The sequence below is a fragment of the Schistocerca gregaria genome, chromosome 6 (assembly GCF_023897955.1).
Source record: "Schistocerca gregaria isolate iqSchGreg1 chromosome 6, iqSchGreg1.2, whole genome shotgun sequence".
In the NCBI taxonomy this organism is placed as follows: Eukaryota; Metazoa; Arthropoda; class Insecta; order Orthoptera; family Acrididae; genus Schistocerca; species Schistocerca gregaria.
Genome location: NC_064925.1, coordinates 372,437,404 through 372,464,919, shown reverse-complemented (window position 1 = coordinate 372,464,919; position 27,516 = coordinate 372,437,404).

Genomic DNA, 27,516 nt, shown 5'->3' with positions numbered 1-27,516 from the left:
ATAATTTGGTGCAATATGGCTACTGCAGAGAGAATGAGATTCGAAGTATTAGTGTAGAATTGTATTCTCTCACTTGAGCAAAAAATTAAAAAAAAAGCGGTATGTAATCAGGTGATAAAAGGCGCTCCTGTGAGAAAGCGACAGAACTAAACCGCCGTCCTGTTCCACATCCCACCCTATTACGACAAACCCATCAGTTCCCTGATTAAAAATCCGATACCTCATTCCGATATCTGCGTGGCGTGTCAATTCAATTTTAAAGCGACAGTCAGCTGTCCATTCTGTTAGTCCATCACGCAGAGCATGTAGACGAATCAAACGGAACAACAGCCCCCCGAATTACACGGAAATTTTCAGTTACTTTTCGAAGGTTTCCGTGCATTAATTGTTCCCTCTAGGAACTGATGTAGCCATTACGCGCAAACGCCCTAGTCGTACTCGTACCATTATAATGCCTCCACGGGGCAATTTTTTTTTTTAATTTCTCAGTTACATTTATCTTTTTTTCCCCATGACTGTCGTTTTTCTCGCTGATAACATCTTTGGTAAGAGTTTACTTATGCGGAGACATTATGATGTAATTCATTAAGAATTCGTTATGAACCCTTGCACCACAAACACTGTAGGAAACTACACATACAACAAGCATCTCATGGCAGATTCACGTTCAAAAAAATGTCAAAATTAACCGCTTGTAAATGTATAAGAGATCACCTCACTAGCCATGGCAGTTTCCAAGTTGGAAGAGTAATACTTCGCGACGACATTCTTGGATAGAGCTCTAATGTCTTGTCGTGTTACTTTCTAAGTCCCATAGAAGTTCCGCTTTACACGCGGTGGTGCGCTAACGTGCAGTATAGTTCGGCTTCTAGCATTCTAAGCTTTGTGTTACCTCCGCCTGCAATTCGTTTGTGTGTGATTCTCTTGTTCTGTCTACTGCGTTGTTGAGTGTTCATTCGCTATTATGTGATGGGTTTAATTAGAAAAATCGTCTGTCTGAGTTCCAAAGAAAAATTCTCTGCAATTTGAATTCGAAAAGTCTACACGTGCTGTGCAACTACGTCCACTCTAAGTACACCATTGGATAGTGGATGCTGTAGGAATTGCCGGTGGTTAAGTTCACACGCCTTACTATGACCTGGAATAGTACAGCCTTTTCCTACAACTACTGCCTCCTGTGGCATTGTGCCGGCTATTGACGAAGCACGCAGGTGGAACTGAATTTCATCAACGCGACGGAGCCGTAAGCACGTTTCTGTTACCAGCGCAGATGTTGTTTATGAACTATTCCTTTCTTTAACCTGCCACCTGAAGTAGAAAACGGCTATGAAAGAAGTGATAACCAAATAAGGCGAAGTTAAAAACAAGGGAAATGAATGCTGGTCCAGTCAACAAGGGCTGCAAGTTTTCAGTGGTGTATGGTCTTTACAAATGCAGATAAAAGTCAATATAGCGTCACATGTAATGGCTTCAGGACAAACGCTGCAGGTTTCGTTCTCAGACAAAGTTTTTACGTGTTTTATACAGGGTGTTAGGGATGTAAGGGCATATATTGTGATCACTGGTAACTTAATGTGTGCCCACTTCAATGAGTTCGTAGTTTTTTTCTGTTCGTCTAATAGTCTTCCCGTCACATAAATTACTACCTACCTGATGTTTTCTGCACGGTCGTACCTGCGTCCCTAAGTGGACTACACTCGCCAGTATAGACTAACCGTTTTGCGTCCACGCATCAACACTTCGACACCCGACCTGCTGCCCAGGCGAAAATACGCATTTACGGCTTTCCCTTGCCACATGTACTTGGGGGAACAAATAAACCTAAAAATATACTATTCCTAATAGCTATAATTATTAACTCTGCAACTGAAGTAAAGGTTGATGTAATGTTCAGTACACGGTCCTTCGTCACCAGCAGAAAATCTGCATTTATATCCTTAACACCTTGTATGTAATGGAAGCTGTCACCTTCCTCAAAACCATTCTCTACGGGTTTTCTTTTTGCAAAACTCTCTGCAGCAGTGGAAGAAACTAACCTTAACAGATCTCATAACTGAAAATCAGTCACCTGGTAGTATTAGTGTTCGTCACTGAGTGGGATCAACACACTACAACTAAAGTGCCCAGGTAGCAAAGAAAAATTTATGTTTATTAAGTTTACAGAACAGAATGCAGTCACAGTTTCTTGGAACGTCAGTCCTCACTGCTTGGTTCAGAATAAAAATCAATCAGTTACAGTAACATAGTTTGTTGAGAAGTAAGGCAACACACTTTGGTTCTGTTTCAAATTCAATCGCTGAAGTTTCACTAAAATCATACTCCAACGAAGTTTGTGGGGCTGCAGTTGGCTGTGAGCACTAAGACTGCTAAGAGGACAGATTGAAGATAGAACCAGCGAGACAGTAGCTCGAGTGTGGATTCCGACTGATTGGCTGCTAACCAGATACGGCATAAATCCGGAGCGAGTACATCAGCTGAATGGAAACTGATTGTTAGGCTGACAGATGCGGCTGGCAAAAACCGGAGTGTGCAGCTCCTGCAGAGTAGTCTAGCTTCGACCTAAATATCCGACCAGCAGAAGGATACTGGCAGAGGTATGTGACTCACGGAAACAAGGTAGTGGCTAGAATTATGCTCTTCGAAAGCTACTGCTCAGTAGTTTTGGTACAGTACATAACTGACGTAGTCAATGGTAATTTCACCTGTAGTAGTGGTAGCATTGGTAAGGACAGAAATGTAAATGAATATGTGAGAAAAACTGGGACCCGACGATTTCTCTTTCTTTGTTCTTTTGTTTTGCACATAATTAGAATCGTACATCGTTCAGTGTTAATTCTTTATCTATTTAATATCGCTAAAAATATAAATTGCATTTTATAAGTAATAAAAATTAGTTGATCGCTTAACTTCTGCGCTTCTAAGCAATCAAAGCAATTACTTTTGATAATATTTTATAAGCACAAACATAAAAAATGAGTGTAATTATTGTTGTTATTTTGTACTCCATAGGACGTTCTTCACCATGATCAGAGGTAAAACTTTCCTGTTATTATGAAGTTGTTTATGAAAAAACAAAAACATGTTTTATTTAAGCTTGACAAAGCATTGAAGCAATGTTTGATATATTTTGTTTTGCGGTTTTTCAGTATTACAGTTTTTGAGCAAACTGCGCTTTCTAGCACTATATAAAAAGTCTGTATTGTTTTTATTGTTTTTACTACATCTCTCCGTTTCAAGCTGCTAATCAAAAAGTTGCTAATAAAACCGGATATAAACATTGACAGTTTCAGTTTTTTGCAAATATTGTCTATTTTTAAGTAAGAGACAGCAGTATAACTATGTGGAACATATGCTTTTCTTCGGTTATACTGCTCTTTTCATATCCTCGCTCAATTTCTATATGGTTCACCGCTTCCAGTTTTTAGGAACCTGTAGTAAGACACTGACCATATACACAAAAAATAGGTCGAAATTATGTAAAGCCTGATAGGTACGCAACTCACCTAACGTACAGGTAATGCAGTTACGACATTCATTAATCAAGGCTACAAGGTAAACTACCGTAGTCTATGCTTACTTACGATAGTCTACAGAAGCCTACGGTAGTTTTAGAACTCTAGTAGGGCCACAATGGCACTGCCATTTTTGACGATGATTATGCCTCTGGTGGCATGGCTCACGCCAAATAATACGAGCACAGCTGCTGGAGGTCAGTTGTAAAAAACCTGGGATGACTGAGTGCGCCGGCCGGAGTGGCCGTGCGGCTCTAGGCGCTACAGTCTGGAACCGCGCCACCGCTACGGTCGCAGGTTCGAATCCTACCTCGGGCATGGATGTGTGGGATGTCCTTAGGTTAGTTAGGTTTAAGTAGTTCTAATTTCTAAGGGACTGATGACCTCGGAAGTTAAGTCCCATAGTGCTCAGAGCTATTTGAACCATTTGAACCATGACTGAGTGTTTACAGATTGTTTTCGTTCAGTCTCTGGAGGAAGTGTTGTTAGCGCATTATACTGACAGGAACCCTCCGTACATGACTGCATGGTTGGTAGTTGTGTTACAGGATATAGCAAGAAGATGCAGAACACCTGGCAATGTTCCATTAAATCCATATGCAAAAATCGAGCTAAAATCAGACCTGTTACATGACAAAACTTTTCCGCTACTGGCAAACAAATCCGACGTTAAACAAGCTGCTAAAAACATAGCTTAAGTGATAACTTCTCGGAGACAATGAATGTACGAAGGTAACTTCTGATGAAGGCGTTACTGAAATGGAACTAAACTAAACTAAACTCCGTCCGAGCAGGCGCTGAAAGGCCCAACGGTACCGGCCGTCTACCGTGTCATCCTCAGCCCAAGGGGTCACTGGATGCGGATATGGAGGGGCATGAGGCCAGCACGCCGCTCTTACGGCCGTATGCCAGTTTACCAGTAGCCCCTCAGCTTGCCTCGAAAGGGCTGAACGCACCCCGCTTGCCAACAGCGCTCGACAGACCGGATGGTCACCCATCCAAGTGCTAGCCCAGCCCGACACCACTTAACTTCGGTGATCTGACGGGAACCGGTTTTACGACTGTGGCAAGGCCATTGGCACAGAAATGGAACAGTCATCTGAAAAATGCACTCAGGAACCTCTGCGCCTGACGCTGTGTTAGAAGACAAAGTTGCCAGTGACTCCACGACACAGGAATTAGTTACCGAAACGACAACGTTAAGTTGTGCCTCAGCTTCCAGACGTATTGCCTGCAGCCATATGCTCCAGGATACAGAACCAGAAGACGTGAATAAGGAGGGGGGGACGAGTCGCAGAACCTGGTGGTAGTAAACGAATATCGTTGTGCTAGCTTTCGTTCTGAGTGGCGCATTCGGCGTACACAAACAGGAGGTAAGTGACAGTTATAATGGAAATACGGGGCAGCTTAAAGAAAGGCTACATGGTTAGCATGCACGTGGCGTCACAGACGACGAACGGGGTCAACCCGTCATTATGTCCCTTCCGTCGTCTTCACCTGCATGACTACGGAGACCTGGCACTGAACAAAAGCAGGTGAGTCGTTGGGAGAAGCGTCTGTTATCATTGCAACAAGGCGGCGCAAACCTGTAGGATCTCCCTTGTGCCGGCAGGCTATGACTCCTGCAATCTTCGAACGTGCGGACACTCTCATTCGCGGTGATCGAAGGATTACAGTCAAATACCTCGCTCTACAACTAGACGTCTTTCTGGTACAACCGACGATCTTGTCTACCAGTTGGGGAACTCGAAGGTGTATGCCCGCTGAGATCCTCATCGACTAACAGAAGACCATAAACAGCAACGAAGGACCGACTGTAAGGAATTGCTTGGGTGTTACGAGGCTGATTGTCGAACATCGTCCCAGGCGATCGAACATGGGTTCATTATTCCGAAGAAAAGCTGTTAACCGCAACCTCAGCCGCTAATGTCAGGTTGAGTGTCTCTTCGGATTCTGAAGCGGTTATTTTGCTTGATGTCATTCCTCACGATAGAACGTCAACTTGGAAGTGTATTGCGCCATCGTTAGGAAACTGAAGAAACGACTTCAGCGTGTTCGTTGCCACAAAAATGCCATCGAACTTTTCTTTCCCCCTGAAAAAGCAAATCCTCGCTTAATCCTGCGCACCCAAAAGGAGGTTACAGAATGTTATTGAGCTGTTCTTCTTCATCCGCACTGCAAGCCGAATCTCGTACCTTTCGATTGCATCTGTTTGGCCCTATGATGGATGCAGTCTGTGGAAATAGTACGAGGAAGAAGCGGAGGTTACTGATGCAGCACGACGTTGCCTTCGACATTGACCAGAAGAGTGGAATAATGCGGACATGCAGGCCGACCCCGTACGGTGGCGTAAGACCGTCGCTTTGACAGGAGATTACGTTGGAAAACACCGTTTTTAGCCAAAAGAGTGGGGAATAGTACGGTGTATTGAAATGTTGATAAAAAGCAACCTGTTTTCAGAAAAAAATTGTGCCATTGCTTGTCGTGTGCCCCTCGTAAATAACAGAGAACATTCGTCAATGAGTATTCGCTACAGATATCACCTCTGTTCCATTTTGATATTACTGTGCGTCATTTGCACCGTTGAAGCTACGCAAACAGAGAGGCCAATGAATATTAAACGTCTTCCAACTAGATGTTGAAGGCTTATGTGACGCTGTCAGAACAACATGGACCAGCTGCCTACGTTCCCTCAACAATTTCACATCAAAAGCCGACTGGTGAACCAGACATGCTAGGGGACACTTAAGTAAATGTCTAACAGCTCATGGAAAACACAAAGCCAATGTAATAAAGAAAACCATGGAATTTTACAATGAGTTGACGAAAGTATTGTGATAGCGAAATGCACTTTTACAGTGGTAGTATAGTGTACATAAGGTATACATGGACAGTGCAATAGCTGAGCTGTCATTTGTACTCGGCTGATCATACGAAACATTTCCGAAGTAATTATGGTCCTGCTACAGGAATTAATAGACTTCGAATGCGGAGTATTAGTTATAGAAAGACATATGGGACATTCCATTTCGGAAATCGTTTGGGAATTCAGTATACGGAGATCCACAGTGGAAAGAGTGTGCCGAGAATACCAAATTTCATTCATTACCTCTCACCAAGGACATACACAATCAGTAGTGCTTCACTATTACTAAGGGCTCCTTGATCGTTCTGTATTCTCAGTTGGTACGGTTCAGCGTTCTGAATCCAAAGGCTGTTTGTAAATCGTGTTCTCATTCTCTTTGAATCAGCAAGGCGTTGATCTACTCCTTTCTGACGTCCGTTATGATTATGAACTTCTTCATAAGATCAGGATTCTAAAATATCGGGGGCTAACTGTTTCCTCTTTCAGTTCCTGTAAGGCTGATTCCTGCTGAGTTGACTACTCGTAGTTTGCTCCTTTCTTTAGTAAATCATGTAATGTTTTCGCTATCCAAGTCCTTGACAAAACGATGGTAAAGTGGCACGATCTCTAGAAAGCTTTTTAACTGCTTCATGGTATTGGTTATTGGGTACTCTTTCATCAGTTCACAGTCTAATGGGTTGGGTTTTAATCCTTTTGTCGGGGTTACGTTCCCTAAATAAGTTACTTATCGCCGTACGACGTCACACTTGTCAACCAGCAAGATTAAACTGTGCAGCTGGAACATCTCAAACGCTTCTCCAAGTTTGGCATTATATACCTCTCACATAGCTCTGAACATTATTTAAATATTCTAATACTTCGTGTCCCTAAAGTTCGACTGATGTGTTCATCAGTCACTGAAATGTGGCTCCACAATCTATTATTGCCATCGGTAATCATCTGTATTCGTAACATCCTTCTGGAGCAGAGAAGGTTGTTTTCTTTCTCTCGTCGTTATCCAACAGTATCTGACGGTAACCCTTTACACAGTCTGAACATTTCAAGTACTTGGCTTTTCCTAAGCTATCTAAAATCTCATCAATAGAGGGTAGCAGAAATGTAATGCTAATACAGCTATGAATTAAGAGAAACCAACGACATCTGCCACCTTTGATCTTCGAAATAAATCCAAAGAGGACAGACGATAATTTATGTCAGATCGGGATACCCCACTTAACGAGCGGTCGAGTGATCACCTCGGCTATCTTCGTACGCTTCCTATCCAACCCAAATTCACATTCTGTGTTACCCAATCAGCATCTGTGTCGATTACCCTCCCGCTTGGAGCTCATCCTAACTCCCACAGGAGTTTAGATGCAATGTGCATCCTTACTTAAATAATTGTTAGAGCCATCATGCTCATAGACATGAAGATACACGCAGACATATATATGCACGGTGTCTGTTATGTTGAACTGTTGATGTGAGCAAACGATATGTTTTCATTAAAATGTTTGTTTGCTACTCTGTAATTGCTGATCCTCACTCAGGGTTCTTAGTTCTTTGTGTATGAAAAGGTGTTGTGGTTCCTTCTCGAACGGAAATGAAGCAGCGCGTGAAAAATGTGGTTGGTCCAGGTGAAAGGGTGGACAAGGTAGTCAGTCGGAGACTAGCTACAGAACAGTTGGCAGTTAATGATTGAGAAGTGCATTCTGCTGGTACCGAGGGAGGCTTTTAGTGCTTGCCTTAACAATGCCAAAGCCTCGAGTGCATTGATGGATTAATTATTATATTCTGTTACTGGAAATTATCTTAAAAATCTGAGGAACGTCGCTATGAAGAAAATGACAGAGCATACCACTTCCAAAAGGAAGTACACATGCCATGATATACTCTCCACCACATTGCGTAATCACTACAACGGATTGGAGGAATTATAGTTTTGTAAAGTGTGAGATCAGCACATTTAATGTGTTGAAAATACATAGTAACTCACAACAAAATTCATAAAATTACCTTGATTTGTTTCCAATTATAAAACCTCTTATGATCCTCTCCGTTTGAACTATGATTTCCGAGTGTCCGTGTTGTGAGAAATGAAAGTCACAAAGTAAAATAGTTATTTACTTAATTTTGTTTAATATTAAGTGAAAAACCGTGCTTAAAGGTACTGTGCATTTTGGTAAAGTTGAGGGAGGTAGTAAGTGTAGCTTTGTGAGCGCCCCCCAGTGTTTGAGATATATCACTTTAAAGTTTTGTGGGCTTTTTAAAATCATTAGCTTAATTGCTGACTTTAAAGTAAAAGACTGTGATGAAAACGAAAAGGCAACAAACCACTTTAAGGTTAGTTACGAATTAAATGTCATTAGAGATTAAAAAATGTACCAGTTTGATTTATAACTGTTGCAAAGATTAAAGCCCCCCCCCCCCTTGTTGAAAGTTGCTCAAAATAAAGTTACTACATAAAAGAAAATGTTAACTGGCCTTGAAATTTATGTTGAATTTTATGGTCATTGTATGTGTGATGAGGTGTAATACCAGTTTATGAGCACCTACTTGTTGTTTTGTTCCGACTGAAGGTAAAGTTACAAGAAATAAGATTACCTATGAAATCAGTTACTTCATTGCTTTAAAGAATAGTGTGATTATCTATACAATTGAACTTTATTTAAATTTGTGTTGTGTAGAAAGTATCCGATAACATAAGACTACGCCCTTGCACAAACTTCAGTCTAGTATTGACTTGCATTTATAGTGTTAATGAAGTTGCTCGGATTGACAAAGTATTTAGTATTGAAGAGTGCTATAGTGTCTGTTGTGTTTGTGAAGAGAGGTTTGTCTTACGATGACTGTTAGCACACACATTACCATTTTTATATGCTTGTCACAGGGTTCAGTGCACTTTCGTATGAGAGGAAGTATATGCTGTGTCTATCAACTAAAGTGGGTTATATCTTGTTCTTTGAAAAGAAATGTCACATATTTCTATCCCTAATTAGGCTGGCGACCGTATTCTTTATCATTTAAACAATTTGATTAATGTAAACAGTTTCTGCATAGGGTCTGTGCCTCGTTGTGTATTTACGTAAATTCAATTAAATGTCCGATAGGCTACACCCTTTAGGCATTTCACAGTCTAAAGTACAAAATCCTTACACAGGGTAATATTGTACTGATGCAATATACCATAATTGGTTAACAAACGGGAGACAGTGATAAAGTTATACGTGGCTTTTCCCTTGACAGGACTATTTGTTCTTTTGGGACATGGTACGTGGTAAACCAATTTTTAGTAATTGATAGCACTCGCTATGTAAGCAGTTAAAGTTATATACGCTGTACAGTCCTCGGTACGTGCAAAATTGTTGTTGGACCCGTTCTTTCACCGTTCTTGCAACAGGAAGGTCATGTGTTATTCCAACAGGATAATACCTGGACACACACACAAGTCGTGAGGCTCAAAATGCTCCGTAAGATGTGAAACAATTTCCCTATCAACATAGTTTCCCGGCTTGTCTTCAATCGAGCACATGTGAGGTATGATGGGACGAAAAGTGATTCGTGAAACTTGTCAACCAACAACTCTTGCACATCTACGTGAACAGGTCGAGCAGGCGTGGCATAACGTATTCTAAGGCAGTATTCGCGTCCTTACAGTCGACTGAATCCAGAGTCAGCGCCTGCACTGCCGCCCGTGGAGAGTACGCCACTCACTACCATGGGTGTTGCAGCATGGGCCAATACCGGGTATCTCAGAATCGCTCCGCTCTGCAAATGAAATCATTTCATATGCACTTTTGTAACAATAAATCTTGAGATAATTGGAAACCTTTAGAAGAATTTATAACACTTCTATCTGCTACCGCTGTAGCATAACCTTCAAGCTGGAAGCAGGTTGTGTGATAAAACTACACTCCTGGAAATGGAAAAAAGAACACATCGACACCGGTGTGTCAGACCCACCATACTTGCTCCGGACGCTGCGAGAGGGCTGTACAAGCAATGATCACACGCACGGCACAGCGGACACAACAGGAACCGCGGTGTTGGCCGTCGAATGGCGCTAGCTGCGCAGCATTTGTGCACCGCCGCCGTCAGTGTCAGCCAGTTTGCCGTGGCATACGGAGCTCCATCGCAGTCTTTCACACTGGTAGCATGCCGCGACAGCGTGGACGTGAACCGTATGTGCAGTTGACGGACTTTGAGCGAGGGCGTATAGTGGGCATGCGGGAGGCCGGGTGGACGTACCGCCGAATTGCTCAACACGTGGGGCGTGAGGTCTCCACAGTACATCGATGTTGTCGCCAGTGGTCGGCGGAAGGTGCACGTGCACGTCGACCTGGGACCGGACCGCAGCGACGCACGGATGCACGCCAAGACCGTAGGATCCTACGCACTGCCGTAGGGGACCGCACCGCCACTTCCCAGCAAATTAGGGGCACTGTTGCTCCTGGGGTATCGGCGAAGACCATTCGCAACCGTCTCCATGAAGCTGGGCTACGGACCCGCACACCGTTAGGCAGTCTTCCGCTCACACCCCAACATCGTGCAGCCCGCCTCCAATGGTGTCGCGACAGGCGTGAATGGAGGGACGAATGGAGACGTGTCGTCTTCAGCGATAAGAGTCGCTTCTGACTTGGTACCAATGATGGTCGTATGCGTGTTTGGCGCCGTGTAGGTGAGCGCCACAATCAGGACTGCATACGACCGAGGCACACAGGGCCAACACCCGGCATCATGGTGTGGGGAGCGATCTCCTACACTGGCCGTACACCTCTGGTGATCGTCGAGGGGACACTGAATAGTGCACGGTACATCCAAACCGTCATCGAACCCATCGTTCTACTATTCCTAGACCGGCAAGGGAACTTGCTGTTCCAACAGGACAATGCACGTCCGCATGTATCCCGTGCCACCCAACGTGCTCTAGAAGGTGTAAGTCAACTACCCTGGCTAGCAAGATCTCCGGATCTGTCCCCCATTGAGTATGTTTGGGACTGGATGAAGCGTCGTCTCACGCGGTCTGCACGTCCAGCACGAACGCTGGTCCAACTGAGGCGCCAGGTGGAAATGGCATGGCAAGCCGTTCCACAGGACTACATCCAGCATCTCTACGATCGTCTCCATGGGAGAATAGCAGCCTGCATTGCTGCGAAAGGTGGATATACACTGTACTAGTGCCGACATTGTGCATGCTCTGTTGCCTGTGTCTATGTGCCTGTGGTTCTGTCAGTGTGATCATGTGATGTATCTGACCCCAGGAATGTGTCAATAAAGTTTCCCCTTCCTGGGACAATGAATTCACGATGTTCTTATTTCAATTTCCAGGAGTGTATTTACTGCAGAATCATTAATTGGATATAGGTTAAGTCTCTCTCAGTTAAATACTTTACTATTTAAAATAAAAGTTAATTGGAATCCACTAACAGGTTGCTTCTCACTATCATTTGAATAAAGAAATTAAGGTTTTCCTAATTAGTGGTCTTTCCGTTACTTGTTACCGAGCATTAACCTAATCGACAAACTGTGGATCTTGTTATATTATTAATAAGCACTTCTAATACACAGGAGTGAGAAACACTTAGCAAACATGAGTATATAACGTTTCACACTGCAGTTTTCCCCTTTTACTACATTGAGAGACAAAATTAACATATATGTAAGACACTGACTCACCTTCTGAGATTTACAACAGGCAGTAATGTGATCATTTACTAAGCAAAACTTCATAAGCCTCAGTCTTACGAACTCTTAATTTGAAGTTGGCAACAATACATTAATAAGCAGTTTTATTAGGAAAATTACTTTCAGCAAGCATTATTAACTTTAACTTTCCTTTTACTATGTTCAAGAGGCATTATTTAGCAAAAACACTGGTCTTTAATGTTATTTCAGTAGGGACACTCGGTAATCACTTTAGTTCAAACGGAGAGGAACCTGAGAGGTCTTATGATAAGGAAAAAATCAAGGTAGGTACACAAATTCAGTTATAAGTTACCTTATATATGTGCACACTAAAACATCCGGTGAGCTGATCCTTCACTGTACATTACTATAATGCTCCATTACAGTGATTGCGCAATGTGGTGGCGATTGCATGTTGGTAGTGGAAACTGCTGGTAGAATTGCTCGACTCTGTCATTTCTTGGTGGCGATGACACATGCAAATTTCAGAATAGTTCCAGCTATTTATCCATCCATCCGAGGCATTGAAAAGTAGCAGAAAAAATCTTCTCTCGGAACCAGCACAATATGCATCTTTTGCATGGCAATGCACAGTTTGGTAGCTCGTCCCTGACTGGTGGCTCGCCCCCGACTGACTCTTGTTCCACCTTTTCTACCTAAGCCAACCACAATTTGCGCGCGCTACACAGTTCCGTCCCCGAGGGGAACCACAACACCTTTTACATACAAACTAACTAAGAACCCTAAGTGAGGATCAGCAGTTTACGTAACACCAACCAAATTCATTCAATAAAACAGAATATTTGCACATATTGACATTTCTACAAAAAATTATTCACACAGAAATTACAATTATATACAATAAGATCTGATCCCTCTGTAAAGGAACTGAAAATATTGTGATTTAATCGCAGAGGTGCTGAAAAATTGTTCCAGTGACACACCAGAGAAATATCTGGTAAACCTTTTATCTTTGAGAGACATAGGAACAATTTCGCCCTTCGTTTTTTATTTCTTGTATGAACGACTACTTTTTTTTTCTGATGGGCTGGTGGGATGTCCTACTGTCTAATTACTAGTGTGTGTGTGTGTGGTAAGTGAATGAGTTAAAAGACGCAAGATGTGTTTTATATTATTTTCATCGCACCACAAGCCTTATTCCCATGCCTATGGAGTATTTATGTTAAGCAGAGAAGGCGAGTTTGAGATGGAACCGAAGATCTTCAAAACGGCGCTGCTCAACAATAGAGGTACGTGATTGTGCTCTCTACTTTCCTTTCGTGGCCGCTAAAATTACTTCCGATTCGTTTTGCCGAGACATTCAGAACCTGCAATCTTCTTTTTCTTATAAAAATACTAGTCCGATGCAAAGGAAATACTCTTAGATTTAAATAATTGCCATTATTTTACCCAGGCCACGGGGAATGATAGAACGTACGTGCCTCTACTCTGAATGTACGTTCGCAATCTCCGAGTGTGTTACGACGAAATTATTTCACAATGAAAATTTCTCATCAGACCGCAACCACTCGCAAGCGAATGTACGTACCCTCTGAATGTATCTAGTCAGTCACGCGCGTTGTTCAAAAGCTTTACTTTTAATATTCAGTGGATTACATTTCCGAAATTAATTTTTGTTTATGCTGCAAATCGTACTTCACGCGAAGTATTTATTACGTAAGTTTCAGGCTCAATTTAATTAAAAAAAAGAGATTCCGAATAATAGAAATAAAGAATAACAATCAAACCAATCAAACCTAAATAAACAGAAAGAGGGAACGTTACACCTCCAAATGGGACAAAGAATTTAAATGACAGATATACTACACTGCATAGAATCATATCATGACATCGAAGTTCTTACAAAGAAAGGAGTATACAATTCTGTGTTATCTATTCAATCAAAAACATTTACAGAAGCTTAACGATGTAATGTTAAATGAAAGAAAAACCAAAATAAATCATTGGAGTATTAGAGCTATGGTGTTACAAGTTTACTAATCTTTCCGACGGTGTATATGATAAGCAAAGATATTGCAAGAAAAGGTACTCACTGGTTAAAGAATAACAAATCCCACTTTTACTAGGCTAGAGAATTTGTTGGAATGTATACCATTAGTAGTCATAAGAATGAGTGGTATCTATAAAATACATGTTATATATGACAGTGTCCCTCTGACACATGAAGATCTCAGTATTTCCAATTGAGCCAGGTTGTGGTTTGTCTGGATCGACCCAGCTTAGTGGGGACCTATATAACGATTTGCCTATGATTACCTTGAGTAGCTAATTTTAATGCTCGTACATATTACGAGGGTAATCCCAAAAGTAAGGTTTCCTATTTTTTTTTTTTTGTAAGTACATAAATCTGTTTGTGTGGCAGTTGGTCTCACTGTTCTATAGAGTTCTTCACGCGCTGCGTGTAAACACACGCACTCCGCGCTGATGCGCTGAGTCTTGGCTTGGCAAGCGTTGAGAATGGAGCTCCCGTCGGATGCTACAGTCAAGTGCGAATTGCGCGCAGCTATTCGGTTTTTGAACGCAAAGGGCACTGCGCCGATTGAAATCCATCGCCAATTGACAGAAGTGTATGGTGAGTCGTGCATGGACGTCAAAAATGTTCGTAAGTGGTGCAGACAGCTTGCAGCTGGTCGGACCGAAATTCACGACGAACAAAGGAGCGGGAGACCGTCAATTTCCGAAGAGACAGTGTTGAAGGTTGAGAAAAGCATGCGTGAAGATCGGCGGATCACCCTGGATGATCTCTGCACGTTGGTTCCTGGGGTTTCCCGAAGCACCGCCCACAGAATTTTAAGGGAAACATTGAATTGCAGGAAGGTATGCGCAAGATGGGTACCACGCCTGCTGACTGAGGACGACATGCGGCAACGAGCTGATGCTTCCCGCGCATTTCTTCACCGCCTTGCAGCCGAACATGACAACTTTCTGGACTCAATGGTCTCGGGTGACGAAACCTGGGCATACCACTTTACACCAGAGATCAAGCAACAAGGTTCATAACTTTCTGAACAGCATGGCGGCGAGCTGGTATGACATGGGCATACAAAAAATGCCACAGTGTCTACAAAAATGCATTTACAGAAATGGTGATCATGTCGAAAAATAGCTAAATGTTCAAGCTCTAAACTGATGTAAACCATTGTAGGAATAAACAGGTCTATGTACTTATAAAAATAGGAGACCTTACTTTTGAGATTACCCTCGTATTAATATATAAATGTATCAAACAGTATTGCTGAGCGACACGATGTAATCACAAGTAGGGAATCTATTTGGCCGTAATTGGTTATGAAACTGTTGCGCAAAATATATGGTGACTACAAGCAGCATCCAAAAGCGCTGGGAGAAGAAGTAGTACGTGGCCTCGTTTGCATGCGCAGTAACTGCAGGGCTACACTCGCCATGTGCGTCTTTTCAGTGGTGCATTCAGCTCTGACTTCATTTTTATAGATGATAATGCGGCACCGAATGACAAAGTGCAGGTGGAGGTGCTCTTGGGACGAGAGGATATTCAGCGAATGGCCGACTGGACCGAGCTGCCTGTTCCCCGACTTAAATCCCTTTCAGCATGCTTGTGGCGCATTCAGGAGACGTATTACGATAGATCCTCATGCACCAACGAGCGTCCAGCAGTTGTTAAGCGCAAGCCCTTCCACAAGAACTCCTTGCTGTCCTTGCGGCCAGCATGGAATCACGTTGCAGAGCGTCCATTGCCGTCTGTGGTGATCACACACCCTGTGAAGAATATATGCCATCTGTTGTAATGTCCAGGGATCCACCAGAAACAGCGGTGCTTTCAGTGTGAGCCGTGCTCACTCCCTACTATGGGTATTCGTGAACTTTGCTGTCTATCTGTGATTGGTTCCCCGCCCTTGTTGCGGCTACGTCGTGATTCTTCTTCCTTCTACGTGCAGCAGCAGTGATGTGTATCGACATTTGCGACGTGTACCATCTTTGGTTTGAGTAGTGCCTTCTATTACCAAAGCCACGTCCATTCACGTTGTGGTGCTTCGTTTTGGTGGTTTGCTGCTGGGGAGGTTCTCCTGTGAGCAACACCGTTCCTACTGCTGAAATTTAGCCGCCATGCGGTGCAATTAACTATTTTGGTTGACTACAATTCGAGTGCACCACTGGAATTTTCTGCCTTGTGGCCGTTAGTGTTCTGATTACCTACCCCAGGCACTGACCTAAATTCAGGCAGTATTCTTTTGGGTGAAGTTAACTATGTCACTGTGTTTCAAATTCGAGTGTACCAGCGGAATTTTCTGCCTAGTGGCCATTACTGTTCCAGTTACCAGCCCTGGCCACTAATGTTATTTCAGGCAGCGTCCATTCCTCACTTGTTGTCGCTCTCCAACATGGTGTGTAATTTTTACAGCTAAAACATACCCCGTTGTGGACTGTCACGTTTGTAACCTTTTGTGTTTGAGTTCTCATGTACTGATTGATGGGAAGCAAGTCGTTGTGCCTGTCAGTCCGTGGCTATCCTCTGGTTGGATTCCGATGGATCAAGTGTAGTTGGGATCACCATCTGTCTCGCCTGTATGAACGAGGGCAGACCGACCTCCCTGGAGGCTTCTGAGTGCCTTTGTCTTTATTGTCTCTCCCACCAGTGTTTAATTATCTGTTACCAGCTACTTAAATTTTAAGGCTTATGGTTATTTTTTCCTTTTTCCTTAAAAATTTTGCAAAATTAATTGTGGGGTTTCAGCCTTGCAACCTTATTCGTAAAACAATTTTTCAAGCTTAAACATCGCTGCCTTATGGCTTTAAAAGGTTATGGCAATATATTTTAAATTTTCAAACTTAATTGTGACCTTCAGCCATTTGTATTGCACTTTGCATATGTTTGTTCTATCTACTTTGCTTTGAGGCTTTCCACCTAGCTGTTATAGATGCTGTTTTAATTGGATTTTTATCTTTTTGATTTTTTTTTACATTTCTTGTTTGGAGACCTTCAGCCCTGAAAGAGTTGCACTTGGTAAAGGTTCGGCTATGTGCCGATTTGGTTGTAAATCTGTTATTAAATTCCAATAAATTAGAAAGTGAAACTGATCCCAACCTTATTTGGCCCTTTCCACAATCCTCATTATTTGTTCTGCCCAGTGAGTTTAACGGGCGTTTCACATTGTAGTTATTATCTTTCTATTAAACTGTCGTTTCTGTTAATTTCAGTGCATATTTCATTCAGTTATCTTCTGAGCTATATTGTAGCAGTTCCTTCTTGAATGGACCAACTTTCATCGAACTACGTTACTTCGCAGTGACACATGATGTATATCGCAGCACCAAGGAGGAGTTGTGCGCCGTGAAAGAATGTTATTAGTAGGCGTGTTTCTACAACTGAAACATGTCTATTCAGATCTCACGCCATTTGCTTAAAAGTGGCGCTAATAGCCACCGATTCAAATGAGGTTTTCTTTAAATATACGCTGTATCGGTCGTGACGATTAGTTACCTTTGAGATTGGGCGTCGTGAGTTGATGTTAGGGAAGACAAATACACCATTATCATCACCTTACTGAGTTTGAACGAGGTCGTGTAATACTGCTACGAGAAGCTGGATGTTCCTTCCGCGATTTTTCAGAAAGACATGGCAGGATTGTAGCCACTGTACATGATTGCTGGCAGCGGTGCTCAAGAGAATGTACGCCGGAAGATGACCAGGCTTCAGACAGCCTCGTGGCACTACCGAGACAGTGGAGCCACGTGTTCGGGCTCGCATACGGTTCCTCTTGGTCGAAATTTCTTGGCTTAAACTCGTCTATGGGTTGAACCGCACATGTCGCATTACACACCGTAAATTAGACACTTGTGTCCCTTTGGTTAAATTGTCTGGCTGGTGGCAAGTTTGCGAAAAACAAAGTTAACATAACATAACAGAGATAATAATACCGGGAATTAAATTAACGACCCATAAATGATGTAGGCGACACAGTTGCGAATTCGTTAGAATAATTTTTATTCAAAAAGAAGACTAATAGGGAAAGTCATCGTATTTAGAGTTACTGTTACCCTCGAGCGCATGGTGATGATCTGATGCTTAGCTGCAAATACTGATACTTTAAATCTACTATATCTTTTAAACAATTAAAGTTACAGAGTTTATATGTACAACGTTTGTCATTTCAATGATGCGCTTCGGTATGAAATATCGATCGTTAAGATCGACCAAATCGTTCAGATTTTAGCATTTAGGTCTTTGTTACAAAACTTGTTAATTTCACTTGAACAGTAAATCCTAAACTATTATAGATATGATCATAATTCAAGTTTTATTGGGACCACCATGAAATTTTATGGATGACGTCAGATTAAAATTACTGTGGCTTGATTCCCTGCGTTGCTATAGTATTAAATAGTTTTCATAAATGTTGCCCTTTATGACCGATCTTAGGTCCACCACATTAAACACTGCTACGTCTCCTCGGCCACAAACAGCATCTACTGGGTTTCCTATGACGTAGGTTCTCGTCTGTCTCACTCGCACGCCACAGCGCTTAGGCCTCAATAGACAATAGACGCCTGTGCGTTTCCCCATCTCGTGCTGAATCTGCGCCCTTTGTGGCACGCGGTCCTGGACGACAGGGTTCGTTTCACAATTCCTGAAGGCTGACTTTCGGCCGTATACTTAAATGAGAGTGAAATGTTCGTTAAGTCACAGGGACGACCATCGTGTTTCTCGCGGGGTTCTCGCGGATCGTACTATACCTACAGCAGCAATTCCAGCGTCATTTGGCACCACTGTGACACAGCTGTTACAAGGTTACTTCAAGGAGAACTCAGAACCAGACGCCCTGGAATGTGCCTCCCACTGACCCCAAATCATCGCCATTTGCGAGTGGCGTCAAGCGAGAGCTCACTACAGAGCAGGGTGGGGTTCTGTTGTGTTTTTTGCTGAAAGCTGGATTCTGCCTCGGTGCCGGTGATGGCTGTGAGTTAATTATGAAGAGGCCAGTTGAGCGCCTACAACCCACCTGCCTGCGTGTTCGACACACTCGATCGACACCTGGTGTTATGGCCTAGGGTGCGATTTCATATGAGGGCAGGAGAACTCTACATCTACATCTACATGGATACTCTGCAAAACACATTTAAGTGCCTGGCAGAGGGTTCATCGAACCACCTTCACAATTCTCTATTATTCCAATCTCGTATAGCTTGTGGAAAGATTGATCACCTATATCCGTACGAGCTATGATTTCCGTTATTTTATCGTGGTGATCGTACCTCCCTATGTAGGTCGGTGTCAAAAAAATATTTTCGCGTTCGGAGGAGAAAGTTGGTGATTGGAATTTCGTGAGAAGATTCCGTCGCAACGAAAAACGCCTTTCTTTTAATGATGTCCAGCCCAAATCCTGTATCATTTCTGTGACACTCTCTCCCACATTTCGCAATAATACAAAACGTGCTGCCTTTCCTGGAACTTTTTCGATGTACTTCGTCAGTCCTATCTGGTAAGGATTCCGCACCGCCCAGCAGTATTCTAAAAGAGGACGGACAAGCGTAGAGTAGGCAGTCTCCTTAGTAGGTCTGTTACATTTTCTAAGTGTCCTGCCAATAAAACGCAGACTTTGGTTAGCATTCTCCACAACATTTTCTATGTTTTCCTTCCAATTTAATTTGATCTTAATTGTAATACCTAGGTATTTTGTTGAATTTATGGCTTTTAGATTAGACTGATTTATCGTGTAACCGAAGTTTCGCGAATCCCTTTTAGCACTCGTGTGGTTGACCTCACACTTCTCGTTATTTAGGGTCAACTGATACTTTTCGCACCATTCAGATATCTTTTCTAAATTGTTTTGCAATTTGTTTTGATCTTCTGATGACTTTATTAGTCGATAAACGACAGCGTCATCTGCAAACAACCGAAGACGGGTGCTCAGATTGTCACCCAAATCGTTTATTATAGGTACGGAACAGCAAAGGGCCTATAACACTACCTTGGGGAACGCCAGAAATCATTTCTGTATTACTCCATGACTTTCCGTCAATTACTACGAGCTGTGACCTCTCTGACAGGAAACCACAAATCCAGTCACATAACTGAGACGATATTCCATAGGCACGCAATTTTACAACGAGCCGCTTGTGTGGTACAGTGTCAAAAGCCTTCCGGAAATCCAGAAATACGTAATCGAGCTGAAATCCCTTGTCAATATCACCCAACACTTCATGTGAATAAAGAGCTACTTGTGTTTCACAGGAACGATGTTTCCTAAACCCATGTTGACTGTGTGTCAATAGACAGTTTCCTTCGAGGTATTTCATAATGTTAGAATACAATTTATGTACCAAAATCCTGCTGCATATCGACGTTAACGATATGGGCCTGTAATTTCCTACCACCATTTTTGAATATTGGTGTGACCTGTCCAACTTTCCAGTCTTTGGGTACGGATCTTTCGTCGAGCTAACAGTACTTACCCCACGCATCCTGTCTGCCAATTTGTGATTCGACCAGCTGTGCTGCCATTCATGAACGGCGTTCCTGGGAGTGTTTTCCAACTCGACGGAGTGTCGATATGTTGGCTTGGTCTGCTCGACCACCAGATCTGTCTCCAGTCGAGCGTATATGGGACATCATCGGACGACAACTCCAGCGTAATCCACAACCAGGATTAACCGTGCTTTTATTGATCGACCAAGTGCAACAGGCAAGGAAATTCAATCCCAAAAACTGACATCCGGCATCTTTACTGCACAATACATGAACTTTTGCATACTTGCATTCAACATTTTGGCTGTTACACCACTTATTAATATGCCAGCATTTCATATTTGCAATGGCTTATCTCGGTCTTACATTAACCTTCGATCTTGCAATGTCAACCACTTAAAAATATTACCTAGACCGAAATTTCATTACTCTGTATTAATTACTTTTGGGTCCTGCAATTTTTTTCCCTCAGTGTATTCTGAATAGCACTGGTGTCGTGGTACAGACTTGAAAAACCATTTCTGAAACATTAATTTATTTTTCCTCATAAATCACTGACTTTGATTTGATGATAGTAAATTGTTTGTTGTAATAGTTCTGGTTTAGTCAGCCATCATATTAGGCTCCGAGAAGCTGTTCCCAGAGCACTGGCAATGCAAGAAGCATATAGATGACGAAATGTGGTGTGAGGTACCTGTGACAGACGTTAGATTCGGTACCATTCCCGTGAGAAAGACCGCCTGTAAAATGCTACTGCTCTGTGATTGGCTGCTGTGTTCAGAGCAAGGGTGCCAAAACGTTTAAGTATAGTTATTATTACTAGTTAAACTACTCATTGGAATGACTTCACTTTTTAATATAAATATCTCTCAACAGCTGACTATCAATCAGCCATTTTAGAATTATTTAAAAGAATTTAAATCAAAAACAAAAGACTGACGAAACTGCAGACGAAGCACTTCGGAAGCGTTCGGGTCACGCCTTTTTTGGTATGGGGCGCGAAGTGTTTCGGGCTGTTCGTCACTCTGGATAAGGCAGTCGGAAAGGACAGACTTGTCTGTCGTAGGATGTGTTTCCAATTTTTATTTAAGTTTTTATTCGTCACACTGGATTAGGCAGTCGAAGTGTGTCATGTTGTCTGTGGCAGGATGTGTTTGCCAGTATTCAGTATTAAAAGATTCACTCCGGTAGTCATGAGGCACAGATATGTGCCACAAGTAGTGTAAAGATACATTTTCGTAAACATTGTGTTTTATCATGTACTTAGTTGTATCAGAAAGTGTTGTATTAAGAACATGCAGTCTTCTCGTGTGGCTATATTAAAATACGCGTGTGGCATCCCAAAGAAGTGATACATTATTTCAGAACAGAACCTCGCTAAAAGTCAGTTTCAGCCTCAAGATACAGAACCTACGACCTGCGTGCTGTTTTCTGCGCTGGGGACATCAACTTGAAGACAGCGGGTTAGTGAACTATGACAGAACCTTCGTATTCCACACAGTGCAGTGGAAACAACTAGGCGCCTCACGTGTACTGCATGCTCAGAACAAATGTGCTCAGCGACACGTCGTCTGCAGTAATGCAGAGGAGGTAAAGGAGGATGATCGTTATTAACACCAACAATCAATTCATTCTTCCTTTCTTGCCGTATTGTGTAACAATAAGTATCTTGATTCATAATGAACACTACGGACTTTACTACTACTACAACGTTTACTACCAGTCACAGGTCCCTACGAGACACAGTTTCACTTGACGCACGTGTCCACTGGCACGATTTCGTAATACTACATAAGCATTTAAGGCTTACTTCGCAACCCAGTGTATTAATATTACAAGTGCGAAGGCTTGACGGACGCGTTCGTCAACGCGCAATGCGTACACCAGGGCTTGAAGAGCAAGCCTTACCACTGCTGGAGAACACATCCTTAACAAACTCGCGGGGTGCGGCACGGGAAATGGGTGTTAGTCATACCACAATTTGGCGTGTTTGGCATGAAGATGATTTGCACCTCTACTGCCTTCGGAAGTTCACAACCTTAATCGAGACGGTTTTCCAAATCGAACTGAATTCCTCTAATGGTTTGCAAAGATATGCCATTCAACCGGACTTCCCGAACCCTGCACTTTTTACGGATGATGTATCCCTTACACGGGAGCCTCGGTCTACACTTGTGGGCACGGGAAAATCCACACACCGCCTTAGCTTATGGTCATCTTGATTATGTCCAACTTCTGGCTGACCGCACACAACTGTGACTCCTGCAGTGTTTGGAACGTGCGGACACTCTCATTCGAGGTGATGAACGGATCACAGTCAAACACATCGGTGTACAACTGGACGTCTCTATTGGTACTACTGACACACCCGTCCACCAGATGCTACACTCAAAGGCGTGTGCTCACTTCTTCCTTGCCGCCTAACACAAGACCGTAAAAAGCAATGTTGGACCATCTGTGCTTTCGCATTATGATGATGATCGTGACAATTTTTGTCGAACATCGTCACAGGCGATGAAACTTGGGTTCATCACTTTGAACCAGAGCCAAAATGCCAATCGACCGAGTGGCGCCACACCACGTGTCCCCTGAAAAAAAAGTTCAAAGTCAGTCCCTCAGCTGGTGGCTATATTAAAATACGCGTGTGGCATCCCAAAGAAGTGATACATTATTTCAGAACAGAACCTCGCTAAAAGTCAGTTTCAGCCTCAAGATACAGAACCTACGACCTGCGTGCTGTTTTCTGCGCTGGGGACATCAACTTGAAGACAGCGGGTTAGTGAACTATGACAGAACCTTCGTATTCCACACAGTGCAGTGGAAACAACTAGGCGCCTCACGTGTACTGCATGCTCAGAACAAATGTGCTCAGCGACACGTCGTCTGCAGTAATGCAGAGGAGGTAAAGGAGGATGATCGTTATTAACACCAACAATCAATTCATTCTTCCTTTCTTGCCGTATTGTGTAACAATAAGTATCTTGATTCATAATGAACACTACGGACTATTAGATTTGTTCTAACGGCTCAGTTAATGTATCCAACTCCTCAAACAAGTCTTTCGTGCTGTCGCCGCGGGGACACGGGCGCCATATAGGCATAATTCGGCAAATACTATTCCACCCGCCCATTAAGAGCGCGTTCGCGCAGACCCCTAAAGAAGACTGGTGCAATCTCCGATAACTGGCCCACGACTCGTCCCGCTGTTTCGGCGCAGAAAGTCCGCCCTCCTATTCGGCGCAGACAGTCCGCTGTTTCCCGTAATGCTGCCGTAATAGTGAGCTGGGGGCGCGCAGTAACACTCTTTCTGTTCCAACTATACCCATGTTCTCCATCCCAATAGTGTCATTTTGCGCGTTTCAAGTGCACGCTCCTCAAAAAATGTCGCGTACCCTTTTTGCATACAGCCAACAGAGCCGGAATATTCTACCAGTACATACGCACCCATAAACGCCTTCTGTAACACACTCAGCAAACCACAGTTTCCTCTCTCAGAGCTGCGTTTAGCACACGTCCTATCATTCTGGCTCTTCTTATAGTTAGTGTTTGCCACATATTTCTTTTTTCGAGGATTCTGCTGAGAATTCTTTCTGCAAACACTTAACTATCGTTCTTCTTTACATACTGACTGTTCTTGCGATTTTATTACATTTTTATCTATCTTTGTTATTACTGAATTGTAATCTGTATCTACAGTAGGATCCCAAACTCCACTGACGAAATTTCGGAGGTTGTTTAGGGATATTTTCTGAGTATTTTATTATCAGCTGGAAAATGCTACTGTCGCAGCGCAAAAAAGGTGAATTTGTTCCTCTCTGAAAGATTCTGACGAAATGTGCGGAACCTCAATTTTCATTCCAATTTCCTTATCGAAGTTCTGGCATGCGAACATATTCGTACTCTTTTAATGCAGAACATTCTAAATCCTTATTAGCCAGTCTCTCTTTGTTGTAAAGCATACATACTCAGCATCTTCCTCTCATTGCTCCCGTCTATAAGTGTCTCCCTCGCAGTCTCTCTTTTTTATCTCATTGGCACTTTCTCCTGTCTGTGTCTCCCACCGTCAACTGTTTTCAGCCTTTACTCTGTCCCTTTCTTACCACCATCTCCTTGTATGTCACTCTCACTGTCCCTCTCTCCCATTCAACTGTCTTTGCCACTTTACGTTTTCCTCCCATTGTCCCCCCTCTCTCTTTTTCCCGCTTACAGTTTCATGTCTTTCTCTTCAACCGCTATTGTCTCGTCTCCGCACTTGACCTTGGAAATTGTTTGCTCGGAGTTCTGACTTCCAGACCACGAAATTGTAGTATGTGGATATAGAGGGTGGGTAAAGGAGCCAAATTTTTTCCTGTTTAATTGCTCCTACTGCTACTACCTCCGTCTATCTCTCCTTCACTGACATTGTCTCTGCCGGCCGCCGGTGTCCGAGCGGTTCTGGCGCTACAGTCTGGAACCGCGCGACCGCTACGGTCGCAGGTTCGAATCCTGCCTCGGGCATGGATGTGTGTGTTGTCCTTAGGTTAGTTAGGTTTACGTAGTTCTAAGTTCTAGGGGACTTATGACCTCAGCAGTTGAGTCCCATAGTGCTCAGAGCCATTTGAACCATTTTTTTGACACTGTCTCTCACTGACCAACACTATCTCCTCTCTCTTTGGCCCCACTGCTATTTTCTTCATCTGTCTCGGTTATTATATTGCTTTTATCATCCGTGTTTATTTAGTTCCATGTTCACAAGTAATTTAATACTACTGTTTTTTATGGAATTGGGGTTGCCGGATAGTATGGTGGTGTATGGTATTTGTAACAATTTCCCGATGTTCCCGTAAATGCATTCCTTCCAGTGGTTACTTTTAATTTCGTGGTAACATGATCTCTGATACGTTCCTAGATTTCGTTTTCCTACTCATGTCTTATTTGGAAGGATAATTTCATTAAAATGTTCTGTGTAATGTTCATTTCTCAAGTCAATCTGTTCATTCAGAATTTCTTATTTTGTGTGTGTGTGTTTGTGTGTGTGTGTGTGTGTGTGTGTGTGTGTGTGTGTGTGTGTGTGTGTACATATTACGATTCCTTCAAGAATACTCGTTAGCGATCCTTCGTGCAGTGTGTGAAACCTCGACGGCCCGTCCGCTGTACGTCGTTCGGCTTTCAAGTGGTGGAAGAGAGTTGATGGACTACTGTCACTATTTCTAGTATGTTCTTGGTATGTGTTACTGAAATCAAGCCCAATTTGACTTATATAAAGTTTATCACATATTTTAAATAGAATTTTATGTCTTCTGTAGTTGAATATATGAGTGGCTTTGTTTGTCCAGAGTGTAGTACTGTGCGAAGATTGTGTCAAGTTTAGGACGGAAATTTTATGTTAGTGTATTCCAGTAATCAGTCGATTGTATGTGACACCATTCCTAGATGTGTAGCGAATATATATATACGTTTTGTTGGTAATTCTCTAAGGATGAAAATCATTTCGTTCTGCAAAATATTTTAGTATTTGTATCTCTTTTTGTATGGTCTCTTGCTATGAATAATCGATTACAACACCTACCTTTCGAGCACAATACCACAGAAAAAGAGAGACAAAGCCTAAAATATGCTGCATAATGAAATGAGGAGCTCGTAAGACTGGCTGGTGCGTCAGGCGATAACATACAGCGGATGGCCTCGCTTCTGCGGTGCCACTTGGAGAACCAGAACCATCAGGTACAGCAAGTGCAAACCAGCGCTTCGCCTAGCTGATGGTGCTGCTTGATGCGGCTGTAGCGACTTAGTCATAAATTTGACCAATGACTGGCACGCAGACAGGGTGCCGATGGTGATCTGAAGTCCAAGAATGCTGCTAACAGATGAGCGACGAGTATTTGTACTCGCCCTGGCCCGCTTCCCATCATGTAGGCTGTGAGGCGGCGGGTTTAGTGGACATTGCCTGCGTCTCCTAGTCTGTGGTAGGAAGGAAAGGGCCAAAGGAAGGCTGAAAATCAATGTTGTGTACTTTCTCTGTAATTTAACGTAACAAAGTTAGATTTATTAAACATCTATTGGAAAAACACTTCTAGTTGCATTGACTATTAAGAAACAGAACAATTTACAATCATAAAACTGTACCAGATTTATTAATGACAAACAATAGAACTGTAGCTGTCCAATAAGACAAGTAAAAATTCATTCTGGAAAGAAACTTTAAGATTTACATCAAATGTTCAAAAAAGTTCAAATGTGCGTGAGTCCTTAAGGGACCAAACTGTAGAGGTCATCGGTCAATAGACTTACACACTACTTAAAGTAACCAATGCTAAGAAGAACACACACACCCACGGCCAAAGGAGGCCTCGTACCTCCGGTGCGAGAGACCGCGCAGTCCGTCACATGGCGCCTATAACCACGCGGCCACTCAGCGCAGCAAGATTCACATCCAAATAGAAGTATGCTCTGCAAAAGAAGCGCCATATACGAAAATCACTAATCACTATACCGCTGGATAGCGGAAGTGCTCAAGGAACGCAAAAGAAATAATCAGACAAATATGTGTTTAATACTGCGTCCTGAATGGCGCCAGTAGTCAGCGGGAACGTTCAAGAAATTAACAGATCTTAAATCTCCCATGTTTGGCCAGTTCAAGAACCAACAGTGCATTCAAGGAGTAAGGTTAATAACCATCCAGCTGGCCGAGTCACATTTTCATAAACACATTTAAATAAATAAATCTATTAATTATTCAACTGGCAACTTAGCCGGTTAACACTTCAACAATTGAGATAAGCTAGGAATAACTACCAAATTAAAAGGAGAGTTGCAGCATGCACGCAATGATTGGTTCAAATGGCTCTGAGCACTATGAGACTTAACATATGAGGTCGTCAGTCCCCTAGAACTTAGAACTACTTAAACCTAACTAACCAAAGGACATCACACACATCCATGCCCGAGGCAGGATTCGGACCTGCGACCTGAATTGCCCCCCTCCCTCTCTTGTTTATTGATTGTATAGTCACTGAATTGCTATAATAATA